The sequence below is a fragment of the Myotis davidii genome, unplaced genomic scaffold, assembly GCF_000327345.1.
Source record: "Myotis davidii unplaced genomic scaffold, ASM32734v1 scaffold196, whole genome shotgun sequence".
Taxonomy (NCBI): Eukaryota; Metazoa; Chordata; class Mammalia; order Chiroptera; family Vespertilionidae; genus Myotis; species Myotis davidii.
The window spans coordinates 5,247,567-5,252,848 of NW_006288258.1; positions in this window are offsets into that span (position 1 = coordinate 5,247,567).

The following is a 5,282-nucleotide window of genomic DNA, read 5'->3' on the forward strand; positions in this document are numbered from 1 at the left end:
GAACATATCCATCACCTCTAAAAATTTCCTTGTGCCCTTTTATAATCCCTCCCTCCTGCCCCAGGATAGTAACAATGGTGACTATTTTAAATGGGATATTTTCAGCTCTAAGAACGTTGTGTCCTAGGATGTGGGTGCTGTTGCACTTCCTTACCTCACATGTATTTTAATGTTTTATAAATGTCCAATAAAATCTTCTAAAAATTACCCAGAATTATTCTGCCTTAGCACAGAGCTCGTCTCCTTCAGATAGGTAGTACCAGCACGCAAATGTTTTTTGAACGAACGACTTAATGAATAAGGGAGGTGTGGAGTAGGGGTCGCATCTGGTACCAAATGCCATTTGGATCCCTGCTTCTTTTTATCTGGAGGCATGACTTCCACAAAGACAAGAAAATGACCCTCACGTCATGTTCCGCCCCTCCCATTCCCAGCTTGTACGTTCTGAAGTTCTGAAGTACAAACAGGGCTAGATCAGGCTACGAAGCGTCTGCTGACTGGTATAAGCCCCAAGCTGTTATCAGTTTCCAACCAGGTAAGTACAGAAACTGAGGGCAAGTGTTTAGTTTTTGTAACTATTTGGTAGAATAATTTTTGTCTTCTAAATAAATTTTAAAAATCAGGCTGCACTTACTGAAAAATTCATTTTAAGTTATTGACATACTGCAACCATCAGTGACAGATTGGGAAAAACTGATTTTTCATGTCAAAAAATCTTAGTTTAGATTACCCTTTACCTCAAATCCATCAGAAAAATGCTGATTCCTCTGTGAATCCAACCTGTTTGAATATATGAATGCCAAGGCCTTGGTCTTGGAACCCAGCCGATCGCTTTGCCTCCATCCGATTTCTGCATCAGTGTTGAAGTCCACATGCTCAGCTCAGCATGGGAGCTCTCATTCACACTCCTTTACTATCCCTGCATGTGCCCACAGGGTAGGTGGCTCAGGGAATCAGGGAGCAAGGGCAGGAACGCTTGCTTTGTTATTCTTATTTACCACTCAAACAGTTGATGTACATTGTAGAAATAGATGAGTAAAAGCACACCCATAAATCTATCACCAAGATGACACTGTCAAATTTATGTTTATTACTCCACATTTTTGTGAAATCTATAAATGCCTATTGTACATGTTTACTTCACTTCTATTAAGCAATTCTTTCACATTTCAAGTAAACAAACTTAAGAAGTTTGCAGAAAAGGTTAAACATTCTTTATTAAAAAGTGACCATCATCTCATAATCCTAGCACTGCAAATGTTTCTTTTTATCCATCTTTGGCTCATTAAACTCAGTATAACCAAAAGCAAGCCTATTATCTTCCATCCCAACCCTCCTCCTTTTTCTGAGTTGTCAGTAGAACCAAATCAGAAAACTTTAGCCTTCTACTTTTTGCCTCTTTGTGTCTCATTTATCATTTTGTCTCTGCAATTTCACAATCCTAATATTTCTTACCTTCTCCTCCAGTAGTAGTTTTAACTGGTCTCCTGGCATCCAGCCTACCTTTCTGCAATCCATTTTGAAGCTCCCTCCAGGATTATTTTTGTCCCTTTAAATTTTCTGCCAAACTGTTTTAAGCATTTTTCTTACAGAGAAATCTTCAGCTGAGAACATTTCTAGGGAGGAACTGAGCAGTGAGCTGCCAGTAGCCAATACTCAATGAGGTGGTCCTGAAGGCAGAAGTGGAAGGGGAAATGAAATTTAAGCTTAGCATCCACCACAATCTTTCCACCACCATGGTACCCACTTGCCCATCTCCCTCCACTTTCAACACCTCCACCTAAATGGATTCTTGAAATTCGTAGAGGAAGCAATTCACCTTGACCTTTTAAAAAATATTTGCCTTTCAATGAATATCACTTCCTTGCTTGGTATTTAGTTGGTTCGTAGAGCTGTTAGTTCAATTTTTATTTCAACTATTTTTATTTCAAACCTTCCTAAGCAAGAGGCACTCTTCTGTGCTCTTGCACCACATGCCTATCATCATCATGTCAACTTCCTGTTAGGTTGTGACTGTGGCCCATTTTTATTATTCTCATCATCTAGCACTATGACTTAAATTTAACTCATAATCAGCATTATAAACTCACGGAACATTCTTGTAGTTTTACCTACTTATGATTACAGTGAACCCATTTCCTTTAAACATTTATGCTGCGTAGACATAATTAACCAGCACCCTAAATTCTGAAATCTAAATTGTAACTACATGCAAACTTTGTATATGGCTATTCTGAAAAACTTCAAGCTAAAAAGGCATTGCCAGATTATCCTCCTTGGGAACTATGTTCAAGGCTACCAGCATTGGATTAATTGCTGTATTTCCAAAGTCTCATCAGCGTTGGTTTCATAATTTCTATTGCAAGCTTTGAATCCAGTCACGGCTGGTCAGGAAAACATGGGTGAGTGGGAGATACCATTAATCTGCTGGGAGCACCAAGGTCAAGGACTTTAAGGGGTTAGTTAAGTTTCCAACTCCTAAATGGATTTTTGAAATTTCTAGAGCAAGCAATCAGTTCACCTCAAACTGCCCTACTACTAAAATGCTAAAACTGAAGCCAAAAGAAGCAAACACGCTGATGGGAAAATAATTCTTGAATTGTAAATATATACCAGTATGTGAGATAACTGAACCCCCAAGATTTAGGTTAGGTGGAAAAACGGAGACTTATTTAGAAAAGGTTTAGCTGAGTGATTGATGAGCCAGTGTTTGAATATGGACTCGGGAACTTAGTAAAGATCCTCCAAGTCCACCCCCTGCCTGGCTGCAGCAAGGTGGTCTCTAGACCCTTGCAGACATGCTCTTCATCTCCAGAGGACTGGGGAGCAGGATGTTATCTGGAGTGGGGGTGCTTGTGACTAGCATCTAACACAGCCGTGGGCAAATTACGGCCCTCGGGCCGGATCCGGCCTGTTTGAAATGAATAAAACTAAAAAAAAAAACACAAAAAAAACCTGTACCCTTTTATGTAATGATGTTTACTTTGAATTTATATTAGTTCACACAAACACTCCATCCATGCTTTTGTTCCGGCCCTCCGGTCCAGTTTAAGAACCCATTGTGGCCCTCGAGTCAAAAAGTTTGCCCACCCCTGGTCTAACATCACACTGTCTAACATGCCCTTTAACCATGGCTCGGCACATTTTACAGGCAAGGAAAATACACAGGTTTTTACAGTCAGAAGAGGTATGCACGGAGGGGATGGAGGTGGGGGGTGTGGGTGTGGGCGGGCCAATGCTGGGTAGTGGTGGGACTGGAGCAGGAGCAGATAAGATGGGAGGACCTGTGGGGGAGACTTGTCTCCTCGTGAATGTCCTGGCTGTTGGTAATTCTCTAGCCCTGGAGGCTGACTTGTCCTTGTTGCTCTTGACAGTTTTGGCCGACTGCTGATGGGGGTGGTGCACAGGCTGTTTTTTCTGTCAGTGATGTTTTGAGGGGTACTCCCACGTGGGCAGATAGATTGAGGGGTGTCACCAGTTCAAGGTCTTGGAAAGTCAACATGTCAGATCAACTAAAATTGCTTTTGTTTCAAGAACATCTGCCATCTTGTTTCTTCCATTGCCACAGAGACCAACACTTCAATCACTGCCACCTTGGCCACCACTGCAGTCACCTGGGCAGTTACTTTAAACAAGGCATTTGTCTCCAATGTTTGGGGGCCTCCTTCAGTCCTAAGGTTTAATTACTAAACTCCCCAAAGACAGGAATAGTATCTTTACAGAATAAAGGATATGACCACTTCAATGGGTGGGAAAAAGGGTATCTGTCAAAAGTCAACATCCATTCATGAGAACTATACAGAAGGCCATGTAAGATGCCATCTATCTAGGCATCTACACAAACCCAACAGCAAACATTTATGGAATACTGAATGTCTTCCTAAAGGATCAGGACACTACTGAAGCAAAGCCCCCAGGGAGCAGAATGCAAGGATGCACTCACTCAGATGCCAACTACCATCACCCTGATTTTCCTCCTTGAATTTTGTTCCCTAGGTATCTGCTTACCTCACTTCAGTCACGGTTAACTCTTATCACTAATACTCAATATGCATTAGAGGTGTTAACCAGTATAGTAAGAAAACAAAACAAAAAATAATGAGTTTAGCCCTAACCAGTTTGGTTCAGTGGATAGAGCAGCCATGGGCAAACTACGGCCCGCGGGCCCATTTGAAATGAATAAAACTAAAAAAAAAAAAGACCGTACCCTTTTATGTAATGATGTTTACTTTGAATTTATATTAGTTCACACAAACACTCCATCCATGCTTTTGTTCTGGCCCTCCAGTCCAGTTTAAGAACCCATTGTGGCCCTTGAGTCAAAAAGTTTGCCCACCCCTGGGATAGTGTCAGCCTGCAAACTGAAGGGTCCCAGGTTTGATTCCAGTCAAGGGCATGTAGGTACCCTTGTGTGTTGTGGGCACATCCCCAGAAGACAGTGTGCAGGAGGCAGCTTATCGATGTTTCTAACTCTCTATCCTTCTCCCTTCCTCTCTGTAAAAAAATCAAAATATATTTAAAAAAATAATGAGTTTAGCAAGGTCTCATGATACAAAATTTAAGAATTATTTATCTATAAACTAGCAATTAGAAAAGTTCCTTAGCATCATGAAACATAAAATACTAAAAATCAAGCATGAGAAAGCATCATACAAAGCATTGCTGAGAAAAAATTTAAATTACTTATCTGAGAAATGCAGCTTAATACTATACACACGGAAGCCACAAAAGTATTTATATGCAAACATTCACAGCTGCTTTATTCATATTTTCCCAAACAGGAAACCAGTAAAATGCTCATTAATAGAATGGGTAAAAAAAAAGTGGTATATTCATACTAAGGAATACTACTCAGCAATACATGGTTCAAGCTCTCAAAAACTTTTTACTAAATGAGAGGACTGTATAAAGCTGTGGTTGCGATCCATTGGTGAAGATGGCGGCATAGGTAAACACTGGAGTTTGCTGCCTCAAACAACCACTTCAAAAATACATCTAAAAGATGGAACGGACATCATCCAGAACCACAGGAAGGCTGGCTGAGTGGAATTCCACAAGTAGAAGGAAAGAGAAAAGCATACCGAGACTCAGAGGCGGCGCAGTGCGGAAGTAAAATACTAAGGTACAGAGGCGCATGCAGAGCGACTGGTGCCTGAGGGCATGGTTGTAGTTTTCAATCCAGAGGGAGTCTCAGGCTCTGAGCTCCAGTTCCGGTCGAGTCTCTGGGGACCCAGACTCATACGGGAGAAGTGGGATGGTCTGGCATCGGTCAGAACTTGCGG